Source organism: Antechinus flavipes, chromosome 4, assembly GCF_016432865.1.
Source record: "Antechinus flavipes isolate AdamAnt ecotype Samford, QLD, Australia chromosome 4, AdamAnt_v2, whole genome shotgun sequence".
NCBI classification, from domain to species: Eukaryota; Metazoa; Chordata; class Mammalia; order Dasyuromorphia; family Dasyuridae; genus Antechinus; species Antechinus flavipes.
In genome coordinates this window covers 425,262,050-425,276,835 of record NC_067401.1, presented here as the reverse complement: position 1 = coordinate 425,276,835, position 14,786 = coordinate 425,262,050, and positions in this window count along the sequence as shown.

Here is a 14,786-nt window from a genome sequence, read left to right as displayed (position 1 = left end):
TCAGAGTATCCTGGGAGATATAAAAGGAAATAAATGTGAAAACAATCATGATTCTCAAAGATTCATAATCCCTTTAAAAGTTTTATAAAACACCCTTTTCTTATATACCTTTTGGTATAATTTCAAACCATCGCTATCATGTGCTATCCAGGTACTCTGATTTCTATCAGATGTTCTTGTCTCATTCAGGACAAGATGACTTCTTATGATACTAAGTGACTCAGTTTTCAATTCTCAACATCTCCCTTACTTGCCTTTCTACTCTAATAGAAGGGCTGGAAGTCTGAGTATTACATCCAACCCAAAACCTCCCTTTGTAGCAGTTTCTGCTTTCCAGCTACCTCCTTTTGGTCCAATTCCCCTTTGAAATTCCAAGAAGTCTTTTTCTTATTTGTATTTCTATTGCTTAGCAAAGTGTCTGGTACTCAATAGATGCTTAATAAATGTTTATTGAATTGAATTCTAAGAGCATTGTCTTGGTTTCACTGGTAAATCAGAGGAATTAAAGGAGCTCTCTTGACACAAGTAAGCAATGCCCCATAATATATTGTTAAAGAAACACAGTCATATTCTTCAAAAAACACAACAAATACCTCCGTTGATTTCCTCAGTTATTGTTCTCTCCTTCCTGCAATGATCACACAGCTGTTATCTTTTACTTATTTATATGTTGCATGACTCCAGGAAATGTAGCTCATAGGGTCAGAAACAGTTTCAGTTTGTCTTTTTATCCCAAGAAGCTAGCACAGTGTCCTACATACAGTTGGCACTTAAATTATTGCTGTCTTGGATTAGATACAATTTAACACCAACAGGAGATTCAATAAGAAAATAAAATAAAGCAAATAAAAACTATAATTCAAATTAGAATCAGATATATAAAATATTTTTAATAAAAATACTTAGTAAAGTGTTAATAACACATGATCCCTTTTCTCCAGGAATTTGCGATCAAGTATGAAGGACCAGACATATACACAGAAGAGTCCAGTGCACTCTGTGTGTGTGTGAGAGAGAGAGAGAGACAGACAGAGAGAGAAAGAGAGAGAGACAGACAGAGAGAGACAGACAGACAGAGAGAGAGACAGACAGACAGACAGACAGAGACAGACAGAGAGACAAAGAGAGAAAGAGAGATTCTTATTAACTGAAAAGGTCTAATGAATTTCTCCATCAGTGACATTTTCAGGGGTCTTAGTAATGACTAATAGCATTCTCAAAACAAAAATTCTAAATGATAAAGGTGCACTTTAGACAACTTTTAACCTTTATAATGTCATTCCTTAATGTTTTTATTGTCAAGAGATTGCTTTTAAAGGAGGGAAGATAACAAGTATTTATTAAGCATAGAGTCTTAAGGCAGAAGTACCTGGCAGATGAGGCAGAGGCTTGAGAGGAGTGTTCCTGACTTTGTTTCCTTTTCTGGGCAGGAATCTAGAAGCAGAAATTTAACAGTGAAATATCTTTCTTTTTAAATATTTTCCCCCAAGTACTTGTGAAGAAATTTTTTGGATTCAGATGAGGATAGTGTCTTCTCTTTAGAAGGTCAGGCAAGTAAGCTGGCATTGATCCTGACCCTAGAAGGATCTCTGTTCAGATAGGGAGGAGAGGGGAGAGAGGAGGGAGAGAATAAACATAAAGCACTTATTATGTGCTAAGTCCTATGCTAAGCACTTTATAAATATCTCATGTTTATTTAATTAGTTTATTAAATTTATTTATTTATATTTATTATTAATGCTTATTAATAAATAAATGTTAAGATATGATGAAATTAGTATTGCTAATATTAATATTGACTGGTAGTTATAAATACATATATTTATATTTAAATGCTTAATTTATTTATTTAATTCAAGAGACAGCCCTTTTTTGTCTGATATATAATTGTTGTCAGTCTCAGGGACAGAGGGCTTTTTAAGACTTGTAAATAGTTGTAGTAAGCCTAGAGATTCAACAATTTGAAGACTGGGAGCCTAAACCAATAAGCCTAAGAATGGCTATAATCAACCCATGTCACTCACAAGCTCAGGACATCACAGAAAAAGTGCTAAAACTATTGACTAATGACCAAGTTAATATGATGTTTCTTGAATAAAGATATCAATGGGTCCCAGATGTGAAACCACACATTGCTGGAGTGCAAATAATACTTAACTATATATGTAACAATAACATGCACACAATGGTACCTTGGTACTTGTCATTAATTGGTTCCAGAAGCCATGATGGATAGTGAAAACAAGTATGGAACAAATTTTTCACATGAAGTGTATACCTCTAATCCTCAGCCTAACCATCCCTCCCCACCCAGTTCCCCAAAGGGGCAAATGGTGCATCCATTTATGAAGAAACAAGCCAGTCTAGATCAGTTAGGCTCCTTCTTTCTTGACTCAGCTTACTTTCTGAGAAGAATCATGACCTTTATACCCTTCCCCCAGCCCAAGCCATCCAAATTTCCTGCAGGAAGGGGCTGGATGTGAAGATGAAAGTGATGGTTCTATGGCCTCTGCAGCCCAGGGCTCTGTCCTGGGTCTTCCACAGCAGCTGCTGGTAACTCTCCCTGGGTTTCCACTGAAGCTGGAACAGCTACTAACAGATTTACCATCATTGGAGGTCCTTCTAACCTTTTCCATTAAAACCTTCATCAGTCTAGTGAAGATGATGAAATCCTGAATGTTGAGTGTGGTGGGTGAAGTAGTGATAAAAATTCTTCCCTGGGGCAGGCAGGAAGAAAGCTCTAATTGGAGATAATCCAGTCAGAAATCTAAATTATGTCAAGTCCCTGAGGCTAAATTTTCCCCATAAATCAGCTTATGCCATGACCACTGCTTTCCTTTGGGTCAGACACTCTGCCTTATGGTATCTTTCTCCTTACCCATCTCTCATGCTCCATGGTGCTTCCCCTGACCCCACTATGCTTCTCAACCCTACCTCTCCTTAAAGCTAACACTTTTAGGGTGCCAAATTCCTTTTAGGATTTAGCCTAGCAGAAAAAGGCATGTTCCAACATATAGATATAGATATAAATGTAGATATAGATATAGATATAGATATAGATACTCTCCCATCTAGTTCATATTTACTATTCCTGATATCCATTTTATCTGTAACCTCTTTTCCTAAATAAGCCTATCTTTTGCCAAAGAAAATGGCCATTGTGAATTCTTTACCCTAACATCTGGTGCTTCCCCTAAAGCACATCACCTGGTGCCATATCATTTGCTACATCAGATAGAGATGTGATGGACTCAAGAGTATTGATTGAAACATTTTTGAAGGGAACACAGCCAATGTGAGAATGTTTTACTAGACTAAGCCTGCTTATAACAAGGTGTTTTTTTTTTCCCCACTAAGAGTTTGGAGAGAAAGCAAATTTTAATGGATTGGAAAAAAATAAAATGTAATAAATAAATTTCAACTGATTTAAAACTCTACTAAAGTCAACACATTTAAGTAGGTATCCTTGGAAACTAAAGAAACTACCCTCTTCTTTCTTTTTGTAACCCTCTTTTATCTTCTGTAAAATCAGTTACAGTTTCAGGAGATCCAAAAGTGTTTCCTTCAAGCAACTCCCTTGGAGTTGTCCCACATTTACTTCTCAAGATGTCAGTTGTGTTTATAGAGGTCTTAGTAGATTGTGGTTTCAGTGAAAGAACCATGGGAAAATTTAAACTCCGATAAATTCCTATCTGATAAAACCCTTGGACTGGAAAAGCTTTGTCTGTAATTGTGAAGCATATTCTCTTCCATCCATTCAATTCAGGAATAGCTGGGCTGCACAAGGCACTGGGTTGGAATACAAAGATGAAAAAGGCATCGGCCTTGCTCTTAATAAGCTAGCACAGTTTGGCAAAGAGGATAAGGCAATGACACAAATAACAATTCCAGAGCAAGGCAAAATGCTATAACTTTTATAGAAGAGATAAAAAATGTGCGGCAGTGATATAGCTGGAAAGCAATGGCTAATGGCATCCAATTACAGTGCTACTCCCTGGGCAGTCATTTAATTGTTTGCCTCAGTTCTTCCTTTGTAAAATGAATTGGAGAAGGAAATGGTAAACCACTCTAGTATCTTTGCCAAGAAAATCCCAAATGGGATCTGACATGACTGAAATGACTGAACAACAAAACCTAAACATGTATAATTATAGAATAATAGAGCAATTGAGTAGAAGGGACCTCGAGAAAATTTTTGGTCCAGCCTCCTAGCATTTTTATGACTAAACTTTTTAGGGCAGATGAATGCCCACACCCTTTAAATCCCAGTATATGACACTGGGATTATGCAGTTTCATCAGCCCAAAACTTATTTTGTTAGTTTCTCATGCCATATATTACTGGTCTGGAGGTCAGACATTCTCTCCAAAAACACGAACTTGATTCAAATGCATAACTATTTGGATTCAGCATAACATGGCCATATCATGTCTTTGGACACTTACTAACGGCATCACCTTAGTTAAATCACTTCACTTAGTTTTCCTCAGTTTCCTCATGTTTAAATTTAAATTTTAAATTTCAGATATCTAATTTTATAATCTGAAATTTCAAAGTATTTTTTAATTTAAATTTTATTTTTAAAGAAAATTTTTAAATTAGATTTTAATTTTAAATTTTTGAAAAAAATGATTTTTAATTTTGAAATGCTGATTTTTTTTAAATTTGATTTTTAATTGAACCTGGAAATAGTTATGTATGAAAATAATGTTAATGATTTCTTAGTAATAAGATTTTTTTTAAAAATGTAGTTATGTTTCTAGTAATGTTTATATATTTTAATTCAATAAATATTCCTGAAGCACTTACCATGTACAAGACTTTATGTTATTGTTTATTGTTAGATAGTTCTGAATTTTAAGAAGAGGAAGAAAATTCAATCATTGAATCATCTTCAATACCGTTCAACCCAAACAATATGGTTGTTTACTTTCAGAGATGAATATAAGCAATTCATCCATTCCTGTACATCTATAAGATTCTTGCCTTTGCACTGTAGTAAGTTCACCCATCCAAATGCTGGGAGCATTGTTCACTTCCTCTTGACATGGTAATGGAGTACACAATCTATTCTAGAGCTACTCATTCTTGCCACATGATTAGTCCATTATGGCTTGGAGGTGATCCTGATTTCTCAAAGGCTTAACCAGCAGCACACAAAAAGTGGTCGAATCTATCATGTCAGACAGACTTTGAATTTAGTTCCACTAATAGAATGAATTGGCTTTCCCAGCACCAAACTAAGTATTGACTGGCTCATCATCAGCTAAGCAGGTCACTTGGTAATGGATTCTTTGTCCATGGAAACTCATGAAACAAAGAAAAAGATAAAAAAACAGCCTTCAGTCCTATGTAGTCATGGTAGCAGTGTAGTAGAAAAACGTAATTGTATTTGTTAGAAGTCCTCTTTCCATTCTGTTAATGAGACAGAAACAAGTGTTATACAAAGAGACTGTAAACTCAGGTCAGTTTCACAGAATTTGTGAAGAGGTTCGTGTGTATGCAAATTATAATACAATAAGCCATACGCCAACTAGGAGGTGACATGATAAAAGCAATTATTTAGAAAAAATTAATCTGGAAGATTCCTGAGACTCATGGTCTTAGCATCAGGAGAAGGATATTTGAGGAAAGATACAAAATTTAACAAATTTTAAAAGCATCAACTTAATTGTCCTCATCAAAGCCATCATTGAACACAATTTCTAACAATTATTGTCTGCTATTCTACACTTATTATTTCATTTATTCTTTTGATTACATATATGCATATATTAGACAAAAGAAAGATGATCGATAGAGAGATAGACTGATTATATCTTTTAATATAATCATTTCATTCTGTGGACTTTAGCCTAAAAAATCATAAAAGGGAAAAAACCCAATCTATACATTAATAGGTATTCTAGATATAATAGTAAAAAAAATTTAAATATCTCATATGTCCAATATTTGGAGAGTAAGCAATAACAGGAAGAAAGGAAAGAAGGAAGGGAGAGAGGGAGGAAGAAAGGAAAAGGAAAAGGAAAGGAAAGGAAAGGAAAGGAAAGGAAAGGAAAGGAAAGGAAAGGAAAGGAAAGGAAAGGAAAGGAAAGGAAAAGGAAGGAAAAGGAAAGGAAAGGAAAGGAAAGGAAAGGAAAGGAAAGGAAAGGAAAGGAAAGGAAAGGAAAGGAAAAGGAAAGGAAAGGAAAGAAAGGAAAGGAAAGGAAAAGGAAAGGAAAGGAAAAAGGAAAGGAAAGGAAAGGAAAGGAAAGGAAAGGAAAGGAAAGGAAAGGAAAGAAAGGAAAAAGGAAAGGAAAGGAAAGGAAAAAAGGAAAGGAAAGAAAGGAAAGGAAAGGAAAGGAAAGGAAAGGAAAGGAAAGGAAAGGAAAGGAAAGGAAAGGAAAGGAAAGGAAAGGAAAGGAAAGGAAAGGAAAGGAAAGGAAAGGAAAGAAAGGAAAGGAAAGGAAAGGAAAGGAAAGGAAAGGAAAGGAAAGGAAAGGAAAGGAAAGGAAAGGAAAGGAAAAAGGAAAGGAAAGGAAAAAGGAAAGGAAAGGAAAAAGGAAAGGAAAGGAAAGGAAAAAGGAAAGGAAAGGAAAGGAAAGGAAAAAGGAAAGGAAAGGAAAGGAAAAAGGAAAGGAAAGGAAAGGAAAAAGGAAAGGAAAGGAAAGGAAAAAGGAAAGGAAAGGAAAGGAAAAAGGAAAGGAAAGGAAAGGAAAAAAAAAAAAGGAAAGGAAAGGAAAAAGGAAAAGGAAAAAGGAAAAGGAAAAAGGAAAGGAAAGGAAAGGAAAAAGGAAAGGAAAGGAAAGGAAAAAGGAAAGGAAAGGAAAGGAAAGAAAAAAGGAAAGGAAAGGAAAGGAAAAGGAAAGGAAAGGAAAAGGAAAAGGAAAAAGGAAAGGAAAGGAAAGGAAAAAGGAAAGGAAAGGAAAGGAAAAAGGAAAGGAAAGGAAAGGAAAAAGGAAAGGAAAGGAAAAAGGAAAGGAAAGGAAAGGAAAAAGGAAAGGAAAGGAAAGGAAAAAGGAAAGGAAGGAAAAGGAAAAAGGAAGGAAAAGGAAAGGAAAAAGGAAAGGAAAGGAAAGGAAAAAGGAAAGGAAAGGAAAGGAAAAAAGGAAAGGAAGGAAGGAAAAGGAAAAAGGAAAGGAAAGGAAAGGAAAAAGGAAAGGAAAGGAAAGGAAAAAGGAAAGGAAAGGAAAGGAAAGGAAAGGAAAGGAAAGGAAAGGAAAAAGGAAAGGAAAGGAAAGGAAAAAGGAAAGGAAAGGAAAGGAAAAAGGAAAGGAAAGGAAAGGAAAGGAAGAAAAATTACATAAGAGAGGAAAGAATTTCAAATAGACCTCCAATCTTATTTTTATTTGTTTGTTGTTTAATTCCTTGAACTCTACCTCAGCTTACTTTCAAGCTCAGCTCAAGTTCTATTTCCTTCAACATGCTTTTTCTGATTTCCCCATTTGTTAGTTCCTTTCTCTCACACACACACAAAAAAATCACAATATAAGATATATATACAAGATAATATCCAAAAGCATACATTTTTTACATATTTATCTGTAAAAATGCCTCATCCCCTTAATAAAAAAGTAAATTCCTTGAGGGCAGGAACACACTCACTTTTGTATTTTTATCTTCAGGGCTTAGCACAGTGCCTGGCAAATGGTAGACACTTAATAAGTGCTTATTGATTAATTAACTGATTGGATGCTGAGGGTTTGATATAGGACTTAGCATGATATCATGCCTGTAGCAGTAGATGCTTAATAAATATAAGTTTATATAAATAAGTTAAATACTTTCTGTCTAGGGGAGAGGGTGGGGAAAAGGGAGAGAGGGGGAAAAATTGGAACACAAGGTTTTGCAAGAATGAATGTTGGAAACTATATATGCATATATTTTAAAAAGAAAAAGCTTTATTAAAAATTAAAAATCAGTTAACAATGCACTTCTTATTAATAAGAGTTCCTTTCCCCTAAAAATAATGATAGTCAGTCTACTCCATTTATACATGCTAAGTCCTAGGTATTCATCATTTATATAGCATTTTCAGATTTACAAAGCATTTTGTATGCATTTTTTCATTTTATCTTCATAACAATTCTATGAGATCTTGGTATATGAACAGTATGGAATATTGTTGTTCTATAAGAAATGATCAGGAGGATAATTTTAGAAAGGCCTGGAGAGACTTACATGGACTGATGCTGAGTGAAATGAGCAGAACCAGGAAATCATTGTACACAACATCAATATTATACAATTAACTATTATGATGGATGTGACTCTTTCCAACAATAAGATGAGTGATGCCAGTTCTAATGATCTTGTGATGAAGAGAGCCATTTATACCTAGAGAGAGGATTGTAGGCACTGAATGTGGATCATAACATAATATTCTCATTCTTTTTGTTGTTATTCACTTACATTTTGTTTTCTTACTCATTTTCTTTCCTTTTTGATCTGATTTTTCTTGGGCAACATGAGAATTGTATAAATATTTTTATACATATTGGATTTAACATATTTTAACATGTATAACATATATTGGATACTTACCATCTAAGGGAGAGGATGGGGGGGAAGGAGGGGAAAATCTGAAACACAAGTCTATGCAAGGATCAATATTGAAAAATTATCTGTGCATATGTTTTGAAAATAAAAAGCCTAAAAAAAACCCAGTTCTATGAGATCTGTGATGTGTATTTAAGATCAAAAATAGTCCAGTAATGACACAAAATACAAAGCTAATGCTAGCTTGGAGTTTACTTAACTAGCTTCCAAAAATGGGGGAGAGGAGGAAAGGAAAATAATAACCTCCTGTTATCTGTTCTTCTCAGATCTCAGCAGGACTGCAATAGTTCTCAAAGTGTGATCTAGAGATTCCTGGAGATCTCTGAAACTCTTTCAGAGAGTTTTCAAATTTAAAGTTAGTTTTTATTTCTAAATGGTAAATATCTATAAATATTACCCATGTTGGAAAAAAAAAAACTCTCTGAACAGATCCTCAATAATTTTTAATAGTATAAAGACTATGAGAACTTAAGTTTGAGAACCACTGAGTCGGAGTAGCACAAAGAAAATTATTCCATTTTCTACCATTAGCCTTCAAAGCTAGTTGTCTTCTACAACTCTTCATCACTATTCTCAGTCAAGCACACATAGATAAGCTAGACATCAGCAGTCTGGACATCAGAGAAGCCCAGTGGGAAACATAGCCTTGCCTTCTAGTGAACATCCCAAAAATCTGCAGAACTTCCTGCAAAAAAGTGGAGCAAGCACCAGCCCACACACATTGACCCTCCAAAGCAAGGGAGAATTCCCAGCAAAGACAAGGTTCAAGGTGATACTACTGGAAGCAGAGTGACTATTAACCAATTTTTCTGGAAAAAGACAGACCATAAAAAAAAAAAAAAAAAAGTTGTACTAAGGCTTGAATGTGTTGAACCCAACTACAAGTCTAAGAGGATGCTTGCCATTGAGAAGTATGAGCATTTTGAACTGGAAGGAGATAAGAGAAAAGGTCAAGTGATCTACTTCTGTTTCATTGTTTTTGGCTTTATAGGAAAGAAAATATTCCATAACATTCCTTAGTTTGTATTTTCTGTCTTGGAAAGGAAAAGGCTTGGATGAAACCAAGTTTCATACTATGTGAAGCATTTTCCAATGTAGGAAAAGTTCTTGAAGATGCGGCTGTGTTCTATCTTTAATCATCTACTTAATTATAATTATGTGCTATGGAGAGAAATCCCAGCTGGACATTTCTGAGGAGCCTTGGTTATTAGTGCTATGGCTAAAATAGTTACTGACAGTCTGGATTCCTGAGCAAATTGAGAGAAGTGAAATTAAGGGTATAAAAAGTTATAAAGTTAGGGATAGCTAGCCCCTGTTTTATAGGCTTTCAGCAAAACAAAATTAATTAATTCATCACCCTCAGGGTGTGCTCTGTTTTCAAAATATTAATGAAGTGATTTTCCATATCTTTTGGGGTAAAGTTCTTTGTGGAGAACTAATTAATAATGATTGAATTGCCTGGTCATTAAAAGGATGGCCTATTAATTGAAAACTCATTTTACTCTGTTTTCAAAGTATCAATGAAGTGACTTCACAAATCCATTTAGCTTGAGTTAATCCCTTATGGAGAACTAAGTAATTGTGATTGAAATTCCTAATCATTAAAAGGATGGCTTGTTAATTTTTTAAAAATGTTATTTATTGTGTTTAGGGATAGGTAAGAATAACAGTTAGTCATGATCTGGAACATTAAAGAATGGAGGTATTTTTCCTTTATTTTACATCTTTTTTTTTTATTACATAAACCACATTAGTCTTTAAGAGACAGAGAGAGACAGAGACATAGAGAGAAAGAGAGAGAGTGAAAGAAGGAAAGAGAGAAAGAAACAAAGGTGGAAAAGAAAGGAAGGAATAAAAAGGAAAGAAAGAAGAAAGAAGGAAAGAGAGCAAGAGGGAGAAAGAAAGAAAGAAAGAAAGAAAGAAAGAAAGAAAGAAAGAAAGAAAGAAAGAAAGAAAGAAAGAAAAGAAAGAAAGAAAGGAAGGAAGGAAGGAAGGAAGGAAGGAAGGAAGGAAGGAAGGAAGGAAGAAGGAAGGAAGGAAGGAAGGAAGGAAGGAAGGAAGGAAGGAAGGAAAAAAGGAAGGAAGAAAGGAAGGAAAAAAGGAAGGAAGGAAGGAAAAAAGGAAAGAAGGGAGGGAAGAAGGAAGGAAGGAAGGGAGGGAAAGAAGGAAGGAAGGGAGGGAGGGAGGGAGAGAAAGAAGGGAGGAAAGGAGAGAAGAAAGGAGAGAGGGAAGAAGGGAGGGAGGGAGAGAGAGAAGGAAGGAAAGAGGGAGAAAGAGAGGGAAGGAGGGAGAGAAGGAAGGAGGGAGGAGGAAGGGAGGGAGGGAGAGAAGGAGGGAGGGAGGAAGGGAGGAAGGGAGGGAGGGAGGGAGGAAGGAAGGAGGGAGGGAGGAAGGGAGGGAAGAAGGAAGAGAGGAAGGAAGGAGGGAGGAAGGGAGGGAAGAAGGGAGGGAGGAAAGAAGAGAGGAAGGGAGGGAGGGAGGAAGGGAGGGAGGAAGGAAGAGAGGAAGGGAGGGAGGAAGGGAGGGAGGGAGGAAGAAAGGAAGGGAGGGAGGGAGGAAGGGAGGGAGGAAGGAAGAGAGAAAGGGAGGGAGGGAGGAAGGGAGGGAGGAAGGAAGAGAGGAAGGGAGGGAGGGAGGAAGGGAGGGAGAGAGGAAGGGAGGGAGGAAGAGAGGAAGGGAGGGAGGGAGGAAGAGAGGAAGGGAGGAAGAGAGGAAGGAAGGAAGGGAGGGAGGGAGGGAAGGAGGGAAGAAGGGAAAGAGGGAGGGAAGAAGGGAAAGAGGGAGGGAGGAAGGGAGAGAGGGAGGGAGGAAGGGAGGGAGGGAGGAAGAAAGGAAGGAGGGAAGGGGAAAAATGCCTGATAAACTAGGTATTATTCAAAGAATAGCAATCATGATAATATAGAGTTTTGAATTCATGAGAATTGGCTGAAGAACTGAACATATTTATTTTGGGAAAAAAAAAAACTTTAAGGGGAAGAGTGGGACATGATAGCTGGGTTCAAGTTGAAGGACTTGCATTTGGAACAGGGATCACATTTTTCTATTTGGCCTCTGAGGCCAGAATTAGGAACCACGAGTGGGAGCTAAAAAGAAATAAATTTAAACTAGATGTCAGGAAAAATTTCCTAACAAAACTGTCTAAAAATGAAACGGATTGTCTAGAGAAATGGGCAGGGAGGTTCCCCCTTCTTGGTGATCTTCAACAAAAGACTGGATGATGACTTACTGGGTTTGTAATAATGGAGATATTTTCAGGATATTGGGGAGGATCAAATGAATTGATGTATTTTTTGAAAGTTAGAACTATACAAGAGGGCAGAGCCATGATGGTGGAGTAAAAGCAGGGACTTACCTGAGCACTCCAAAATTCCCCTCCTAACAATGTCTTTCATAGAATTCTGGAATTGTGGAGGTCAAATTAAACACTTTCCCAACCCAAGACAGCTCAGGAAGTCAGCAAGAAAGGTCTGTCTCACAATGTGGTAGTCAAGCCTGGAGTACAATGCATTGTGGGCTGCAACTGGCAAACCAGCAGCAGACCCTGGGGGAGCCACACTGGAGGTGGCTTCTGGAGCTCTCAGACCACAGATGGTAAGGGAGTCAAACAAGTGGTCAGAAAGAGATTACAGGAGATTTTTAGCTTGTAGTAAGTAGAGGATTCTGTTGCATAGTCCATATACAGTTCTAGGTATCGGGCCCAGGGCAAAGAGGAACACTAGCATACTAATATTGTAATTCCAGGGGAATAGAGACCTTTGCACAATTTCAAGAAAGAAAAGGATGCTTGTGATCACTCACAGGGCAGACTCTCTAATTTTAGGTCTAAGACAGAAAAGAAGCACTGATGCTTACAACTTTAAGAAGGTAGGAACTCAAATCACAATCCCAGGGTCATATGGAATAAAAGCACTTGCAGCCATGGGGAGGAGGGGCCATAGTTCCAGAACAGAAAAGAGAACTTATGGTTGCTCAAACCATAGCCAAGACCACAGGCCAGGAGAGTAGTGACCACACCTCTTTTTAAATACTTAGAAGAATCAAAAAGTTACAGATACCCCCCAGAGATAGCCCTGAAAATAACAGCATAAAAAACCTGAAGCTTGGGAGCATAGTTCCAAATTGCTCTCCAGAATGGCTGGATGTGTTCACAATTCCACCAACAATGTATATTGATTGAAACTTTTAAAATATAAAGCTGGGGACAACTAGATGACTGCATAGAGCACTGGCTTTGGTATCAGGAGGATACCTGAGTTTAAATGCTGCCTCAGATACTGTGTGACCCTGAGCTCAATTAACTAATAATAATAATAATAAATAAAACTTAAGAAGCTATATTTAGCACTTGGTTTCTGATTAGTTGGGATTATATTAATGAAACTCTACTATATTTTCTTTTGTTTTCTTTGTTTCTTTTGAAAATTTTATTTAGTGTTTTATTTTTCCCAGTTACATGTCAAAACAATTTTTAACATTCATTTTTAAAATTTTGAGTTTCAGATTCTCTACCTTTTTCCCTTCCCATCCCTCTCATTGAGAAAGTAAGCAATTTGATGTATTATTCATGTGTAGTCTAGTGTATTTTCAAAAATTCTTTTGATAATATTGTCTATTCTCATAATAATTTTCTGTAGTTGGGTTCTTTCTCCTTTGTTGCTCTTTTTAAAAATTTGTAGCATATCCAATCACCTCTAGTCTTGTGGTATGGGGTATAATGTCTCTGGCCTCAGGTCCTAGAATTCCAAACCAAGAATTTCTCCCTTCTGTAAGTGCCCAGAGTGAGCAATGTCCCTGCCCCACTGTTTCTGCATTTATCAAGAAGTATTGGTTCCTTATTGCCTTGGGCTGAGCAGAAGAGCTCAGGGAGCCTCCCATATCAGCAAAGGTTCCCTCAATCTTCTCCAATTCAGACACTGGACTCCACACATTGTTTAAAAAGTGAAAATTCCTGTGGCTGAGGCTGAGGCTACCTCCCAACCTAGCCATCCCCCATAGCTCACCACTTGCTATTTCAGCAGAACAAGCTTAAAATTTTTTACATGTTACAAGCACCAAATCTCTGTCTTGGTATTTTTCTTTGACTCTTCTTATGTTGCCCCAACAGAACCACTGTTCTGCCCCAACTCTTTTTATTTTAGCACTGCTCTACATTTTGTCTTGATGCATTATTTTGTCTTATTTGTGTGGGAAATTTGGAGTCCTTGAAATTTTCTGACCTCTTCCCAGAATCCTCTCTTCAGATATTTTTGAATGTTTGAATGACCAATGATTTCACAAAACACATCCTTAGTGGATGCTTTTAACCTCATTCCCATATATAATTTCCTATAGTCCCCCAGTTCTCTAACTTTGATTTTCATAGTTTATTAAAACATCCTTATTAAATATATGCTCTTTTCCATATCAGTATTCCCTTATGAATATAGACCTCATATCTTTACAATATTTTCCCACAATGCAAATATTTGCCCAACCACCAAAGAGCAATATGAAAATTGACCAAATCATTTGACCACTTCCAACAATGCATATCAAATTAGAAACAGAGATGACAGCAACAGATGTCACCAGGTTATGGAAATTAAAAACCAATGTTGTTCTTTGAGTCATAGATGAGATGATGATTTTTCTAATTAAAAATGCTTAAATGAAATAATATTTAAATTTTTATCCTTTTAATAATAATGGGCACCATCCTACTCAAAGGAAGCCAAGTGAAAAAAAAATCTTTAAAACTGTAGTATGGGATTTAATTTAAACTCCTAAATGGGGTGTGGAGGAAGGAAAAAAAATGAAAAAATTAATCTGAAATGGGATTCCCAATTTGTAACACCCACCTAGAGTGTCAGAAGTATCAATCAAAGTCTAGATGACTGATTGCCAGGAATAATGTAAATGGGATTTCATTTTCAGGTGCAAGTTGAATCAAAAAGTACATTTTCAACTCTGAGGGTCTGTGATTCTGTAATATGGGGCTCAGGAGGGAAAGAGTCCCTGTCTCTGGTTTCACACAATAACATTAAGGTACATTTTCAAAGCCATTTTCATTTCTGTCTACATTATTTAGTTATTGAATTTCTGTTGATCTCTTTTGAGTGGCACCTCTATATTGTGTTTGTCTTGGCAAATCTTTTAGATTCTTTGCGTAAAGGTTGTGTTGGAGGCAACTTTAACTGAATTTTGAGAACTGTATGCTAAATTTCCTATGGGAGCATTTGAACCTCAGAAATCACCAATTACTACTAATA